Source organism: Aptenodytes patagonicus, chromosome 3 (genome assembly GCF_965638725.1).
Source record: "Aptenodytes patagonicus chromosome 3, bAptPat1.pri.cur, whole genome shotgun sequence".
Lineage (NCBI taxonomy): Eukaryota > Metazoa > Chordata > Aves > Sphenisciformes > Spheniscidae > Aptenodytes > Aptenodytes patagonicus.
In genome coordinates this window covers 122,353,992-122,372,793 of record NC_134951.1, presented here as the reverse complement: position 1 = coordinate 122,372,793, position 18,802 = coordinate 122,353,992, and positions in this window count along the sequence as shown.

The following is an 18,802-nucleotide window of genomic DNA, read 5'->3' as shown; positions in this document are numbered from 1 at the left end:
CACCTTTGTCTGCAAGGTGCATCAATCACTGTAATTATAATGGGACATGGAGCCAGCAACTGAAGGAGAAAAATCAACCCAATCCTAGGAACAATCTTTCTTGATGAATTCTCCCCCCTAAATCGAAACAATTTGCCGGGTAACCCAGCTGGGGTTCATATGCTTTTGATTACTGTGGGCTATTTAGCTTTACAAAATGACATGCTGCTTAATGGACTTTTAATGGTTATAGGTTTCTCTCTCTTTTTTTTTAATGAGCTTCACCAGTTTGTTACTAATGCCCTGTAGAAATCTGGCAAAGGGCCAGATTTTATGTTACAAATTTTCTGGTTTTCATGCGGCATAAGTGCAACCCATGCAGCCAGTGGGGATGTCTGTGTTACCAATCATACTGTAATGCCATTAAATAAAAAGGAAAAAAGAGCTAATTGAGTACCCTGCAGTCCTAATAATGGCATACTCAAAGATGATATAATTAACACTTTGCAGCTGAAGTCTTGCAAGAAGTCCAGTCTGTTGTTCAACCTCTGAAAGATAGAGTTTCTTAAAGCTCACTGTGTTCCCCTTGGCTACTGCCAGGTTGACGTGTCAAGTGAAGGTTACGCTGCTGTCAAGGCACAGATAAGCTTATGTCCTTCTCAACAAGGAAGCAGTAACTCTCATAACATTTTGCTAAATATAAGGATCTACGTTTTCAGTAATGACTATGCCTCAGCTTTCAAATGGTTCTTCTTAAAGGGGCTTCTTTATTTTCAGAGAGTGAATACTCAGCACTTCAGAAAAGCATGGCGCTTCCCCCCCCCGAGCCTTAAGTTGGAGAAGAGATTCCCATTCTGCAGTCACTAATTGACACAGGAAACATGAGCTGATAGTACCAGAGGGTCTTGATGGAAAGTCTGGGCATTGCTTTTGATTTGCAGAAATTTACAGTGAAAGAAGATTCAATTATTTAATCTCTCTTACTGTTTTAATTTGATGGTAAGACAGATCTCTTCGTGTTATGTATTTCCTAATAAGGGTGGTAATTCTTAATGAACTTACAGTTCTGCCTAAACCCTCTGTTGAGCCTGTACTGTCAAAATGGCTTGGGCACAAGCCCTGTCTTGGGTGCCAGTTTTAGGTGGGCCTTAGGCAGAGTCTTTGTACTGTGTTCGCCCATGGCATGGATATGCCACCTCAGCAGTGGCTGAGGTTCAAGATGAGCCTTGTCACGCACCTCGCTAGGTCTGAGTGTGATGTGCCATGAGGCACTGCAGTAGTTTTTGGAAGCCAGCCATGCTGTAATGTCGGCTTGCTGAAAGGGTCAAGAATCATGCAGAGCTTTGACTCCTTCTCCCAGCTGTAAGGGGATGTGTTGCTCTTCTACTCTCAGCAAGTAGCTGGAAAATATTGGGCCACATCCCTAGTCTCTGTAAATTGGCAGTGCTCCTGCAGAATTGGTGCAGTTGCATGAGTTTATACCAAGTGAGTATCTGGGCTCTGGCTTCCTTCGGTGAATAGCAAGCTCAGGTACCAGCTGGAGTAGCACCAATGGGAAGAGTAGTGCTGTTTCGGGTCAGAATCCAACCTGCAGGGTATATGCTTAAAGAAAAAAAATTACTGTGTTGTCCTAAAGTGGTGTGGCTGTTTATGTTTTGCTGAGAATAAAGAACTGCATTTCTTTTAATTAGGAAGGGGACGCTCTTACTGAGGAAATTGATGAGAATTTGGTAAACTGCCATCCCAGGACAAATACAAAGGATGTGTAACAAATATTCAAGCAGTTCTTTGGAGAGGAGTAGAAAGTTGTAAAAGGACGGGCTTCCAGCTTTATGCTTTGAGCCCGGAACATATTCAAGTCAGATTCATGGCTTTTAGGACAGGCAAAACTCAGCTGACCTCAACTGTGTTCCTGCTGGAGCCAGTTTTTCTCCTGGGCCTTACCTTGGACTCAGGTCATGTGTGAAGAGATTGCGCTGCTTGTGCAGCTGGAGCCTAGGCAGGATTTTCCAACCACGACTAACAAGAGTAGTGTCACGGTCTTTCTTTGGGCCCTCCCTCAGGGCTCTGGTCTAGGATGCTCTTGGCAGCATGGCTTGAATCTTTATAGTTAGGTTTTTTGTATGAAAATTCAAGTGTATGAAATTCAGTGAAATTCTGAAATGCCAAAGGCGCTCCAGCAAGGTGCGCTCAACTTTTGGTTAGCAGGGGCAATGGGCAGGAGAGAGCTGGAATAACCTACATAAAGAAAAACTGTAAGCAGTGCAATATAGATGCAACTTCAGCTATCAGAACATACTTACAGCAGTAATGTAACTGAGAAAAAGAGTATCATTGAGACAAACTGCAGAGGTCCAGTATTATTGGCCTGAGCTGGTAAATCTGCACAACCTGGCTGTAAGTGAGCACAGAGAGTGCTTCCAGCCTGATTTCAGCTCATGAGGAACCACCTACATACACCATCTCTACTCTCACGGCCCCCTGTCTGGAGACTTCATCTGTGGATAACCAAGAGCTGATTGTACTTATGTTTCTTCCTTACGTAGTTACAGTTTATTTTCAGTTGCCATTGTGAAAAATGAACAAAAGAAAAATCCCAGCAAAAAGCAAGCTGATAAAGTACCAGTTGATTCTGCTACTTTATTGAATGACTGTAGTTGATGCAAATATTTTATTCCCTATTTCCTTTTGCTCTGAGGTTGCAGAACTTCTTTATGATCAAACCAGGACAAATAACAGCATTTTTAGGAATAACGTAAACTCAGATAAATAAACTACGAATAATTATCTGAATTTTAAAATTACATTAGTTTATGTCCCTTTTATATTCACTTCAGAAGAATATTCCTACCAGGAGATTAACTTGGCCAAATATTTCCAGAAACATCAAATTTAAATGGATATCAGAAGTTACTCTAAGGGAGGCAATTTCAAATCCTTAATCTGAGTATCTGCATCCATTCAAAATTGGTCAGACTTCCAACATCAAACATTTACAAAGATGTGCTACTAACCAGCTGCAGTCAGGGATCTTGATGAAAACTGTTTGAATTGCCAGGATATAAATAATAGTAATGTTGAGTGATGTCTGTGTAATCCATCTGTGGAGAAATAAAAAAGAGGCATAATTCATGGAGCAAAATTGTTAATTACAGGTTGAATTCTATTTAAGGACAAAGAGCGCCTCTAAGATGTACGGGTCTAGAAGCTGGGTCTCAGTGAACTTAGCAGCAATGCTTTAAAACCTTACTACCAAGGATATCCCCTGCACTGGATGTCCCCATCCTTTTCAGAGTGGTAAAACAAGATGCTTAATGCTACTTCAATGGCCCCAGCTTGCAGCCTTGTGCCATGGCACAAACCTCTCATCCTTGAGGGTTTGAGATGGTGTGCCCAGCTGCGGCGGGCAGCAGCTGAGACCCCGAGATGGCTACTGTCTTGGCAGCACAGGTGCTTGCCCCTGACCTGGGGCTGGGGCAGAAATGCCTGAAGCTGCTGCCTCTAGGTCTGCCAGAGCCTGGCTGCCAGAGACCCGAGTGACATGTTGCACAAGCATGTCCTGTGTGGTAAAACAGCAGAAATAGTAATGATCATGTGTGGTCGCTGATGTGATATGCTAATTGCTGTGATACACAGCTCAGATACAGAAGTAAAAGCCCACTGAGTCCAGAACTTTCAAACACAGCACAAGTGTTTGTACTGTGCTGTTTGGAGCCACTACTGTCTGCTTTTTGTCATCCATGTGCGGCTCAAACTGTGCACCCCTCCAGCAGCCCCAGGACTGAAACATGTGTAAATGGGTGTTCTTTTTTCCCCCCTTTCTTCTCCCTAGACTATCCCTTAAAGGTTTTACATAATTTACATAGAAATAATTTGTTCCACATTTGAATAATTTCCTGTGTAAGTAGGAAGACCATGGGGCTTTTCTGTTGTACACTAAATATATCTGCAAATATGTCTCCATTGCGTATGCTGTCTGTGCTGAATCTGACCCATTCAGGCTGGATTTCTCAAAAGGACCCACATTTCTTAGTACAAGGAGTATATCAACTTGATATTATTTGTTTTCAAAAAATTTTTAATAGCTTTGAAAACTACCATCATATTCTCAGGGCATCCTAGTGTAGGAGGAGCAGTTGGGTGTCTTGGATCCTTGTACAATTATATTTCTTAAGTAGATGGGGAAATCTTGTAATTAAACTCACCTGCATTTTATTTAGTAATGAATACTTTCCTTTAGCTGATCTGAGGTCCACTGAGACTAATAGAAATATTTCTATTAAATGGCAGTAAGTTTTGGGTCCAGCTCTTACTGGAAGTATCCCAGCTTTTCCAAACAGTCTACCCAATGTTAGTGTCATGGCATTTCTGAATTATCATTCACATATCATTTACAGCTCTGCATCTTCAGTTAATTTGGCCCACCAGCTTCATGGCAAGGTCTGAATCTCTCCTGATTACCTTAGTGCTGCTTCTGTGCCAGCTGGAAGACATACAGAGACGTGGCAGTTTTTGGTAGGAGACCCCCTTATTAGATTATTTGTTCTCCTCCTCTCCATTTGAAATGTTATAATATTCTTAAAAGTTGACATACTTATTACATTAGCAAAAGAGTCTCCCTTTATTCACAGAACAGCATAATTGTATGGGCTGTGAACAGAAAAGCTTTGTGAAAGCTTGCTAGTATTTTGCTAGATTTAGCTGTCTCAGCTCTTATTTGAACAAGGACTGCTTAGTTTTCACACTGTTGGCATCTTGGCTTCTTCTGAGATGTGGCTCCAAGCTTCTGAATGGTGGGTTGGATGGTGCTGGCCGGATGGATGGCCTCAGGCAGACGTTTACCCAGGGGTCCAGTGCTTTACCTGGGAGGCGTTTCGAGGGCTGGCTTCAGCTGGTGGCCTTGCTGGTGCCTGTGGCAGAATTAGATGGCGAATTTACCAGAAGCCTGGCTAGGAGAGCTGATGTTTTATATTAGGCAGCCTTTTTGAAGGTTTGTTAAAAAAATGGAACCCAAAGCTTTTAATGAAAACAGTGACTTTTTGAAGATCATTTTTACTTGCTGATTTTTTTTTCCCCTTTAAAGCCCTGCACATGACTTTATCTGTCAGGAAAAGAAATAATCTGTCACTAAATTGTTGCTGTGACTAATACTCTGTGACTAAACGTTGTGAGTCCTTCAGCTCAGGGAAAGTGCTCTAAAAGCCTTGAACTGGGGATCCTCTTTAGCAGAAAAAAAGAGGGGCAATGAAGATCCTTCCTACTTGTCTGACCACAAGCAATGTTGGTACCAGTGTGAAGATTTCCAATGCTCGATACTGCTGATTGAATGATGTCCGTCCGGGAAAGGTGTGGGGAAGTAATACTGTACTTTATCACCAATGCTGTCGTTGACAAAAGGCTTCCTATTCCTATTGAGTGCTTTATCAAATATGAAATGGGATTAATTCCAAGTGGCTTTGAGGTTTGCAGCGAGCACTGCAGTGTGTAGGCTGGTGTCATTCTCCCATAGGAACCAAGGAGTTTGTAGAGTTTTGTTATTAATATTTTACAGTTATCTAAATGCAGATGGTGGCCCTTGATCCTAGAAATTATTTTTGTGTTTGGTTTTTTTTTTCCTAATAGAAACTTACTGTTATCCCTTCCTGCAACTGGTATTTACAGGAGATGGATGAAAACAAGCCTGAGGCCAGAGCTAGGGTGGCACACACCAAGGCACCATCCTTTTTCTGTGCCCATTTGGGATTTTAGCCCATGAGACCCCCAGGGTGGGATATATGTGGGCAGACATGGAAATCTTGGAGACCTGTTTCCAGTTTTGACACGAGAGGCTCATGTTATGGCCTCCCTACAGTGGCTCCATCCTCATTCGGTTAAAACTGAGCTGACAAAACAAAAATCTTTTGGTACTGAATTCTGCCTCAGGAGCGTGAGGGGGAGAAAAGGTGTATGCAACACTAAATCAATATAGCTGGGCTCCTAACTGGGAAATGCTACGTTTCCTCTGGGGTTGAAATGAAGATCGACTCTTTTGGGTGCTGAGACAAGCCTTCAAAGCTCCAAACCTCTGAGCTGTGCTTGTAACATTAGCATCACTATCCTTCGACTCTGAAAGCAGGCTTTATTTCAGTGGTTTGCTCTAGCAGTATTTTCTAAATCTTCCCTCATTATGCAGCTCTAAAGACAGGACACCAGTCATATTGCTGCTTGCTTATTGCAACTCCCATGCAGTCCGGCAAATGATAAACAAAAGTCTTTTGTGTAATATTAATAAGCTTTCAGCACTTCTCAGTGTGGCCTGTTGTCATCAGAGTAAATTATGTGTATCAAAAGCCCTTATATGTGAAAGTTTATTTTCATATCTGGCCAGCTTTTCTATTCAAACACTTTTATCATCTTATAATCAAAATATTTGTTTATTTTTTCAATAGTGCTTCAGTCATGATACAGGAACCGTTTCCCTGAATAGAACAGCACTTTTCTAAGGAGCTTGCTTTCAAATCATTTCGACTGGCCCCTCCTAGCTGCCAGTGGACTTTGAATCCTGTTTACATTAAAACAATAGTAGCAGCTTCATAAATAAACAGAGGCACACATGCCTCAAAGCCATCTTGTAATTGAAAAGTTAAAGTTTTCTCTTGCTCAGGCTCTTCTATTTTATCTAACTCACTGTGTTTTTGAGCTAAATTTAAAATTAAAATTCTGCCTTTATACTTAATGCATAGATCATATTCTATTGATGTGCCCTGCAGTGAAAGTTTTGAATGAAAACATTGAGGTTCTGCTATGTCAATATTTTAGAAGCAACAGATATTTGCTAACACAAACAAACACTTTTCCCTCTCTCAAGCTACAGGGATAACATCCTGTCAATACCTGTGAGTAAATAAAACCCTAAGACCAAGCAACCTTTTATGTGCTCTTGAGCTACTGCTACCTTTCAGTTTGCTTTCTAGCTTTTCCTGTGGCTGGCTGCAAATGCCAGGTGATGGAATTAAGGAGGTGATAGAGAGATTTAATGTGTTGGGTTGCCTAAGAAGTACTTGTCAGGGGTCTCTTAAATCTCTCATATCTCAGGATCAATGTTTGCTCCTGGGCACTATAGGAAAATTTCTTGTACTTAATTTTTAACCCTTTTACATTTTCTTGAATAATAAGCCCCTTTTTATAATTTCCAGCAGCTTATTTGTAATTTCATGCTCAGAAATAGGATGCAAAAGCACTTAAGTGACTCTAGAGTTTAAAAAGGCCTGGGTGATACTGCAATCAGAATTCAGCTAGCCTGAAGTCCACTCAGACTCTGAGTGGATGCTGACTTAACTGGACAGGTAAGAAGCTACTTGTCCCAAGTTAGGCATTGGTCTTAGGAGCAAACCCATACTGTCACATCTGTGTGACCTGATATCAGCAGAGTTTTGCACAGACAGATGTGCTTACCCAGAAAAATCTGCTTGTGGGACCAGTTGTCAATTTGCTGGCCATGGGCTTACCAGCATCCTTGCCTGTTAGAGTGCCACACAGAGCTGTGAGTATAATAAAAGCCTCTGGATGAAATGCTGTGCTTTCCAGTTCCTCCTGGAAAAATATGCCTGTAATATGTAGGAAATTTCTGTAATCAAAGGAAACGGACTTCTTTGAGTTGCACTGCTTATAATCAAGCTCTGACCTCAGAAACTTGATAAAATACTTTTAGCCTGGACTATTTATATTTTTCTCCCCTGCAAGTGGCATCTCTGGCTGGCCTGACATCCTTCCTGGCATGTCCAAAGGAGCAGAGGGCTGGGAAAATGGCTCAGCAGTTGGTTCAAACACCCCATGCTTCTCTCGTTAAGAGGGAGGTTTGGAAACATTTCCACAGCTCTAATTTGATCTCTGGGAAACTGAAAGGTTAATTGCACAATGTACAGGGGCAAAATAGATTTCCAAGAACATCTGGCACTATATTATTGAGTCTGAAATGAGATTAAAGCCATTCTTCTGGGACACAAGCTCTTGCCAGCCACCATGGGGAAGGTGTACAAACTTTATCTGGGTTTAATGAAGACATGGTGTGTATATTTATACACACATACACGCACACGCACGTGTTGAGGTTTTTTTCTTCTTTTGTCTATGGCCTGTGATATCTGGGCTTGGTTTTACAGGCTTTTCTTCTCACGTAATTTCCATGAGTCCCCATTACAGGACATTTTGCTTCCTGCAGTAAGTCTATGTTGCCAGGGTATGTGGTCTTTTCCCTTCTGTTTAAAAATGAAAAATCATCAGGCATATTTCCTCTTATCTGCCACCATCCCTCTTTGCCACCTAGCAATAACCTGATGCTACAGAAAGAAATCATGGAATCAGGGAATATCAGGGGACATGGTAATAGCTTTTGAAAGTCACCAACATTAAAGGTCAATGTGAACATTTGCCATTTCTTAAACACCAACTTTATCCTGAAGATATTTGGGTGTATAATTAGGGATGGAAGAAACACTTGCTTGAAAAATATGAGCTGTGCTTGTGTCCGAGGCAGGTGGGGAAAAAGACATGTCAAAGGGGTGCAGGGGTGGGAGTGGGTGGTGAGGAGGTGACTCATTTCTTCTCAGCAAGTTTTCCTTTGCTGAGGTCGGCTGTGATCTACACTCTCTTCCCCAGCCTTTCTAAGGATGAAGGAGGAATCAGTCAGCGGAAGAAATGGTAATGAATAATGATGCAGGATCATCTCTTGTACTGGAGAAGTCCAAGTGGAGACTCTGAGCCATCCGTTTCCCCGAGCGGATGGCTCACTATTACTGGCTTATCTGCCTGATATGTGACACTCTGGTATCTTTAATATGTCACAGGTTCTGACAGATTTGGCAGGTCTTTAGCTTGGAGATCAGCTGCAGAGCTGGTTGGGTGAGGAGACTGTAGAGGGCAGTCTGAGACCACCAGTGATGGGCTGCTGCATGTGCCAGAGGTGTGCAGGGTCTAATATCTGCCACCTGTGGGGAGGGAGTTCTAGGGGGGTGCAAGAAAAAAATAAATATGGGGAAGCTGGTCTATTGGATTTACAGTAAATGTCTATTTGGCTTCACCTAAAAGAAATTCTTTATAGGACTTTTTTTTCTTTAAGCTCCCCCCTTCCCCCAGCTTGCTCTGTTTGAAAACAGCTAACGCTGCTACTGGCTGAACAGCATGTTTTCACACTGCAATCACTCTTCGAGGGAGAGAAGCAACTTGTGTAAATCCTTCTGCTGACAGTTGAGATGATTTTTAGTCCGTTCACAATGGGTTTGACTTCACCACACAGTGAATGAATGTAACAGGGAGCGGGGTGGCATTCCCCAAACACCGCTTTACTCCTCGCCAATGCTGCAAGGTAGACAGAGAAATCCCAGTAACCGAAGTGGGGTGCTGCCAAAGCAAGCAGCAATGATGGATGTGGTCCCCCTGCAAGGGGAGGCAGGGCACAGTGTGCAAAACAGAGCAGTGCTGGACCTAGGCAAACTTTTTTTGCTTACGTGGGGGGTTCAAAGCAAACTTGTAGCTGGGTAAAACGCTTTAATTTTTTTTTTTTTCATACTCTCAGCCATCTGTGAAGTATGAGAGTTTGGAGCCTGACCAGTCCAGGTAGTTCAATCCTTCCAGTCTCACCAGGGACATGTGGCATAACCATAGTGGTGATGTTATGTGATGCAAGGCAAGGGCATGGGTCATCGGCAGCTCTGTTAAAGGTGGCCACGAGACTGTCTAGCAGTGGGGTCACCAGGAGGGGAGTTGATTGGCACAGTTGCTTCTCTCTTGATGGCCTCTTCATGGTGAGGCGGGACATGTCTGAGGTGTCTCATATTCTTAGTGAAAAAGGAGTAGGCGCTGGAATAACTGCAGTGTTAAAACAGTCTTACTTTTCTGCATGAAATCCTTTATAAGAGAGCATCAACAGAATTGATAAGCTGGGGGAAAGGATCAGTCCTGTCTGATTCTGAAATTCCTGGCAGTAAAGTTTTTAGCCGCTCTTTGCTTTCTGCAATAATCGGAGGAAAAAAAAGCTACTAGTAAACGTACTGCTACCCAGTTTTCTTCTCAGGATCTGATCCTACCAACTTGATTTCTGTAATTACTTTTCTATGTAGTCTGGATCAGTCATGCAGAGCCTGCGCCTGTAAACACCTTCATGCATATTTTTATTCATGTTAATATTCTCTTAGATTTCATTGGAACAGTTTGTGCTTGTAAAGTCAGACTCTGTAGAATTTGGTCCAGAACTTAATTTGATTTTAAATACCCCTCCTTTCTAATAAGTCTCTGTGAAGCAGGGTTTTTTTATGTAGCTGCCCTGGTTTTGATACTGTCCCTTTGCTTACAGTATGCATGGTATTTCTTGCCTGTCTTCTGAAGGACTTAGTAGTTGCCATTATTAATTAAGCTTCACAGAGCTCCCTTGGAGGGGATGAGTAGCTTAGAGCCTGTGTAAACTGAGGCAGAACAAAGCCAAGAGATTGTTTTCCCCTAGGTCTCACGGCAAGCCTCTGGCAGAGCTGGGAATGCAACTCAGCTTTCCTCATCCTCAGCCCTCTTCTGTAACCGTAGGCAAGCTGGAGCAAATTAAACCCAGGCAAAGGCGGGTACAACTCCTAGAGCAAGCAGGGAGAATTGTGCCCATTGCACGAGCTCTGCGTTTGGCCCATTGCCTGCGCGCTCCTAGAATAACAGACATATGGAACATGTTGCCAAGTTAGGCCCTTAAATCAAGCTTTTATAAATGAGTTCAGGAGGAAAGGAGACATATTTTATTTCTGCAGAGAGAGAGGGGGATTGAAGGAGGTGGTGTTCAGCTAACCCCAAAGGGGGAAAGTTTATTAGGCCAAGTGGCCTTTTCCTTCCCTGTAATGCCTTCGGTTCATAACTAAGAATCCACTTTGCAAAAAGATAACAAAATACCAGCCTTGCTTCCAAGTACATGTTAACACTTTCATTTCAGGTGATCAAATTCTGGTAGGGACCCATGCTGTATCCCAGCTGTTAGACCAGCTAAGCAAGAGTCTGTGGTACCGCCTGCGCTGGAGGAGGGAGGAGAGCTCCATTTTTAGGCTGGAGAGCACATATTCCATGCGGACCTCTTTTGCAACAGAGTAGGGGTCCAAGAATCCACTTAAGGCAAAAGAATGCTGCCATGTTAAACCCTTGGCTGTAAGCCTCAGTCAACTGCCAGCATCAACAATTGCTTTTCCCATGAAAAAGGACATTTTCTGCTCTGGCAACGTGAACATTTTATATCTGAGTGAAAAAGCTGCCGTAAGGCTTTGCAGAAGCAAATGCCTGCTTTTAAATCAAGGCAGACTGTGCTGATAAAGGGCATGGCTTTGCAGTGCCAATCTACACCACTTTAAAGCATCTGCAAACCCTTTCCTCCATTCTGTTTACTTCTGAGCTCTGACAAGGTCCTCTCTGTTTTCTTTTTCTCTGTTTTCTTTTTTCCTTCCTTCACTGGGTGTAGACTTCTGAAGTATCTGCATGTAACATTGTGAGTTGCTCAGATGTAGTCTATCTAATTCTGCTTGATCTTGTCTTACTAAAAATGAGCTTTGGTGGAAGGGAGAATTTTAAACTATACTGCCCATTTAGAAGGCTTTGCAGCCACAGCCATGCCTATGTATCCCGTGTGCTTTTGTGAAGTGACAGTGAATGAAAGGGAGACAAGATGGCTTACAGCAGGAATGAGGTAGATTTGTTGATTGTTTTTTAAAGCTGAAAAAAGGGGGAAAGAATCTAATTTGTGTGCATTAGGATCTTGTCGAACCCTCAGAAACATAAAATACAGAACTACATAATGTCGGTGTTTCCAAGTAGAACTAGTGAAGTCCTACGTGCTTAGTCAATCTCTAAAGGACTGTTTGAGGCAGTCACAGTGTTGTGCCTTTCCTCTTCACTCTTTTTGGACATTTTCTGTCATACTTAGTAGGTAGAGGTTCACTGTTCTCACAAAAATAGCTGTATCCTTGCGTAAACAAGAGGTTTACTACCTGACTTTCTTTGCTGTTCTGTCAGAAGTTAAAATTAAACACAAACCCCAGAATTAAAAGTCATTCATTCAGGATCTACATATAGTCTACTTATATGACTATAGTGTGTAAGTCAGACTTCACAGGTCTTGAATGGAGGATGCTCAAAATAAACACTTCACAAGCATCATGTTGGCTGAGGTATGTTCACATCTGTTCTTTGGGGAACAAACCATATGTTAACCCTAAGTGGTTTTGGGAATAGGCAGAAGTGTATTTTTCAGGCAGCTTGTTCATGGCCAAGAACGCAGTCAACTCTGTTCCTAATAGCTTCACCAGACTCCTCCCTTTCTTCATTTGCAAAAGGAGATCCTGCATGATGAAGACAGGTTGATGATAAGAATCAAGCTGCACCAAGTTGTTGGCAGACATCTAAAGCCACATAGAACTATTTACCCCATTCAAGTAGTTTAGCAACTGAAAGGTATTTTTTGAATACAGTAAACAGCAGCAGTTTTCATATATGCTAACATCTTTGTCAAGTTCTCCCCACAGCAATCTCCATATGCTAACGAGAGAAATCTCACCTTGTCCCTATGCCAGGAGGATAATCATTACTACATCTGCTGTGTAGGTGGCTACGTGTACACAGGTCTAGTGACTTTCTGGTGATAAAGAGCAAGTCAGAAGCAAAGAATGAATATCAGTTTCCAGACTTTGTGTTCCTCTTTTCTAGCTGCTAGAACTGAAGCAGTCTTTATTTAGGGTTTAAAACTCAAATCCACCTGAGAACTGGCAAAGGTCATCTTTGTCATTATCAGAGCTGCTGAATCGATTTTTTTTTCAGTAAATGATTCGATTTAATGATCTCTTCCTATTTCTTAGCTGGTCCTGACAATTGCAAGTGTGTTGCTTATTTACAAACACTTGCCCAGTGATTTAAGGAAATGAATCCTGGGCTATATGCAAAATATCTACTCTGATGAGTAGCTTTTTGTGACTTGTGTTTGGTTTTGTTTGTCTAGCTCATGCAATACTTACTCTGCGCCCTGACTGGATGACAGAACTAGTTGAAACAGAGAATAACTAATATCAAGTTTACAGAAAACAGAACAGAGTATTAACTATCCTCATTTGCATGTGAATGTGGATATTCATATGAAGAAAAGCTATTCCTTGGATGTTAGGTTTGTTCAGTTTTCTTCTTTGTAGCACTCTTCTCAGCCTACTGTACTTTTTCTCCTAAATATAAAAAACTGGGGGGGGAAATAAACTCAGGCTGTCGTTAATACAAGGCATGACCCTAGTGAAAAAAACATCCCAACTTACTGCAGTTATCTGATTTTTAGACAGTCCTTTGAATGAACACTCCCCAGTTACTGCTGAAGAGAGGTTGTGTATTTCAATTGCCCTGCATGTGAGAATAAAAATAATACCCTTAGCAGTGCATTTTTGTGCTATTGTTTAGGGAGGGTATCAAACATGCTTGACCACTTTCTTCTCTGGCCACAGAGCAGTTTGTTTTGGCAATGTCGTGAAGATCCTTGGTTAGTATTGACTTGGTGCTGATTGAGGCTAGCTGAGACTCTGTCTACTGTCTCCCTCAGCGTTTTATTCTTCATTAATGTTTTGAGTGAATGTTAAAACCAAAAAAAAGAAGTTCAGGCTTAAAATTGAGCATGTTCTCTGCTACTGCAGAAGTCTCCTGTTGGTTGATAGCTGGGTTTTCTGTATTCTGTGGAGGAATAGGCTAACACCAGCACTCGGAGAAACCAGTATCTCTCTCCAGAATGTCGCAGTGAGACCATCCATCAGTCAAGAATCTGTCTGGAAGAACTTCACGGGACTGATTCTTATTCTATTCGTATTTATGTACGTTATGGCCCTTTATATCAGTGGTGACATAAAAAAAGTCTCAAACATTGTGTAAATTACATATAATCCTACTGCAAAAGCTTCTCTCTACTGCTGAATTCTTGCATGCAGGGATCCGTCCTTTCATTTATACAATTAACAATCAGCTAACTTAACCCCAACCTGTAGATATAGATTTTTAAATAACAAGGGGTAGAAATATTTCACGCTAATTAAATAGGAAAAGTAGCATATGGAATCTAGTATAAGAGCACATAGGGGAAAGACATCCTGCACTAAGTGGTGTGTGTACTTACATCGCAGGCACTAGGCTTATAACGCATAGTCTGACTGACAGTCTGTACACATCCTCAGCTGGTGATTGATAATGCAACTGAGAACATTTTAAATGAACAGAAGTGCATATAGTTGCTTTTGGCCTCCTTTTGAAGTGCTTTTAGAGCAACACAGAGCTGAAAAGCCACTCCCTGCAGCTGCAGTGGGGACATGAAGAAAGCAGCTGCAAGGGTTTGTTTTCATATTTCATACTCATGTGCCTTGCAAACAGGAACGCTGGAAGGGAGCTGGTGTGGGATCACTCACCTATGGGGCATGGACCAAGACTGCAGTCCTTGCCCAGGCAAGAGTCCCATTGATGGACTTGAGGCAGCATTTCAGTTTTTCTGGGAAGCTGCAGCCTTTGCTTTCAAAGGGAAGGCTGGCTTTTGAGCACAAGTAGAGAGCAATAGCTTGCCAGCTGTGAGATGGGCTGTGAACCTGCTTGTGTGCGCACTTGCTGCAGTCTTTGTGGTGGGAGCGAGATATTTCAATCAACCTAGGACTAAGCAAACACGGTTTACTCTGGACGGCTGTTTGCATGGGATTCATGCTTTCCCCAAGGCCTGCTCAGTGTTAGCTGAGTGCAGTGGGCGCAGCCATGGTCTCTGGTCCTAATCCAAGACCAGTTTGTCTTGCTCAGTTTACCTTCAGGAAGCCTTTCTGAAAAGTGTCAGCCCAGGCAGTTTTCTTCTGAGCACAGCTTGGTCCTGAATTGAAAGACTAAGACTAAGCAATGTAGCTGTCTCAGAACATTTATCTTTCTCTGTCCTCCTGTTAACATCCTAGTGGACAATTTCAATTAAATGTGGCAGAAAGAGGTCTCATATTATTCCAACATGCCTTGTCAAAAAAAGGCAGCAAGGTAGAGGAGAGAGACCCTATTACTGTTTCCACTGGGAAAAAGGCTGTGGTTTGAGCTCATGCTGTATTAAATCCCAAAGTGTCCACATGAAAGAGCCTTTAATAATGCCCCAAACTGGAAGAAACTTTTATCAGAGCGTACATCTTTCTAAATATGAGAGAACCTGACCATGAGAAACAAACCCATAAAAAAACAGATTTGACACATTCTGCTGCTAACAGATTTTTTTAATTTTTTTTTTTTTTTATGTGGGGAATAAAGTAGCTGATGCTAATAGCAGGACTGGTCCAAGAATGAAATCCATGTATGGATACCTGTGGACTTAAGGATTTAAAACTGTATTGGAACTAGGCTTCCTGGAACGGACCCATTTGTAAATAATGCTTTCACTGGTGGCAGCAGGTTTCGGGTAAGGAAAAAAATTATGAAAGAGTTCAGTGCTCCATGTTGAGCACTCAGAAATTCACATATTTGCTGCTCGGCTCCAGCTGGGATGAATAGATAGGAAGGTGGACTTCCTATACCAGGCTCTGTTAAAGCTAGGGAGCAGTCTCCTTCATAGCACTCCCTTCACTCAGCTTATGCTAAGAGAGTTTTCTTTCCTGTTCTCTAGCTCACCTAATTAATTTTTACCTGAACCTTATCCAAACTATCTGAACTGCTTTCACAACTGCTTGGAAAACCTCAGACTTTCTCAGGAAATTTCCTTTTCCTTCTATGTCTGCCTGGGCCAGTAACACCTCAAGAACAGCCTTTCTTAAGTGTGTCTGTATTTCTGCTTCTTGATAATTAGTGTGCGAGTTCATTAAGTTAAGAAAATGATTCAAAAAAAGTTACTAAGATATTTTTAAATCTGCATGAAGTTCTTTCCAAGTGCAAATCTTGACTTGAATTTGGAAACTTGAAAAATCATTTAAGGCTTTTCCCCCTTCTCATGGGGAAATTTGGAAGGGACTTTGAGGATAAACATACCCAGTTTCAGGGTATTCCTGTTCTCAATCTAGACCCAAATTTTGAATTTTGAGCTTAGAATTGCAAAATGATGTAAATGCAGAGAACGGTAAGCTCATTCGCTTGTAACGGAGCTGCCTTTTGAAAATCAGGCTGATGACACCAGATTCCTTTCAAGCCTTCGCACTGAACAAAACATGTGAAAAGGGAACCAGAGACCTGATTCCCCCTGTGGTACATGGGGGTAAGGCTAGAGTGACTTAAATGCTCAAGGACTTCACTGACCTTGTTGGCATTTCTCTTGGTTTATATAAACATAAAATAAAAACCAATAAAAGCCAAAAGTTTGTGGCAACATTTTACTTGGAGAAGATAGAAATTCTACCTTTAGAGGTCCCTTCCAACCCAAACTATTCTATGATTCTATGGGAATTACAGGTCGGGGGATATTAGACTAGTGTTTTAGAAAAGCCACAAATATTTGGGTCATGATTACACAACAAATCTGTGAAAGTTTTGTAAGCAACCAGTTGTAGGTATCAAGTTATGCAGAAAAGAAAATAAAGCCCATTTCCTCCACAGCAAAATAAATAAATGCAGCAATGAGAATGATAACTGAAGTTCTAAAATGGATATGAAACCATGTAATGACCCATATTGACCCACTTAATGAATCGCATAACAGGAAATAAAATAGTAACAGAAACTCTTTTGGAGAAGTTGGGCTTTTGCCTTTGTTCTTTATAGCTTTGTCTAGATGGTCATTAGATATCATCTTTAATAATGAATTATTGCTGAACTTGAACCAGGCAGTGTCATTTTACCAGGTATTTTTCCTCCTTAAACCCCTCAGTTATGAACAATTTCAAACAAAATAGAATTTTAAATGTTAGTTTTTGACTCTCAGCTCACTTCTTTCTAATTGGGACCTAAAATTTTGATGTTATTGTTTTGCTTGGGTTTTGCTGATTTTTTTTTGGGGGGGTGGGAGGGGGGTCACTTTTGTTGCTGGCTTTGGATTTAGCCTCTTTCCCTTATGTTGTGGGTCATTCATAACACCCAGCCAATGTGTCTGCCGTGAGTTGGATGCCCTGCCTTGGCACTGTTCATCTGAGAAACCTTTTGGCAGAGTTTGTGAAAGATCTTCCGTTTGTTGCAGGAGGCTTGTGAAGGCTGCAGAGAGATGGCAGCTGATTCCACACCGTAACTCCCTACCACTGCAGACACCAAAGGGGAGAAAAGTGGGATGCTACAAAAGAAACAAACATTTGAAATTGGATTCATACTGTTAGGATTAATGATAGGAGGTAGAGGAAAACTGGAGCAGCATTCCTAAGCCAACACATTTGAATGATAAATGGCATTAAGGCACTGAAAAGAACAACAGCTGCAGTCCATGAAAAGCCAAATTTGTCTAAATTTCTCCAGCTGATCAGTCAAAATCATCACTGAGACTTCTACTTTGTAATCGCTTTTTCACAGAAAACCAGAGCAAGCAGAGAAGAAAAAAAATTCCTGAATATAGAGACGTCTACATTTATTTTGCCAAATTTTTATAGCTAGTAAACCCTGATGTTACAGAATTCCATATTGCTGCTAGCAATGGGGATTTTCAGTGGAGCTTGTTTGGAAAGATACATCCTTTTCCCAGGAAGGTGCAGTAAGGGCCCTCTTTAAATAAGCAACAACGGTTGCAGTTTGGAAGTTCAGTATCTAGATGAATTTTTTGGGTATGTGTTTTGAAGGTAAACTCTGCCAGAGTGCCAAGACTTCTCATAGGGAAAAATAGGTTACTATATGGACATGAGTCAAGACACTCTCAGAGGGCTGTCTGGGCTTTATTATAACAGCATTTATAAGTCTCCATCAAGATCAGCTGTAGGAGGGATTGTTATCTCCATGTAACAGCAGGGTGACTGAGATGGGGCGTGATTAAATGACTTTTCTGAAGTGTGTTTTGGTCAACTGTAGCAATACAAGGATTTGAACCCTCTATACTAGTGGGTCCTGTCCAAGATTGCCTTTTTGCTCCTTTCAAAACTAAGAAATAAGAGGCTTTCCACCCTTCTGTGGTCCCTCTCTCTAACCATATATGACCTAATGCTAAATCAGTCTTTTGCTGTTGATGCCTCTACTGGGATCTGTGATGTCTATGAAGTGCTTTTGCATTATGGTTTACTGTACACGCATTTGCTGCTGTTCCACAGAAACAAGGAGAAGGGGTAGTGGGACATGGTTACCAAAGAAACGGTCAATTTCTAAAGATGTGTTAGTTTGTTTTGGTAAACACAGAATTTTCTTACTTGAGATCACATCCAAAATTACCTTCTTGACATTATTTCAATAACCTCAGAGTAAATCTGGAACAGGCCCTAGATGGGGTCTGACCTGAGCGATGTCTGTAGCAGGTGATGCAGCTTTCCAGAGGGCAGTGGGAAGTGTCTGAAATTCCGTGATGCTCCAACAGCAGAAAGACATTACTGGGTTTTTTGTTTTCACGTCAATATTCTCTCTAAGCAGACATAGCCTGAGAGGATGAGGAGCTGCACACACACAAGGAGGCAAAATCCCCTGTCACCTTTCAGACATGATCAACGTTATCGTCTCAGCCCAGTGGGGCTTGTTAGCTCTCCTGCCTTGTGCCAGACTGGGCCACGGCACGCAGGGTGTGAGTGAGGCCCTGACACTAACGTATGCAGGGACCTGATCAAGCTGTGCAGATTTTGCTGCTTGGGCAGCAGACAGCTGTCGGGTGGCTCCACAAAGCTGCTGCGTTAGATGGGCGGGCAGCGCATCATCTCCTGACTTTGGGATGGACTACATGAACCCGATGGGGAGGAGAGGAAGGAGG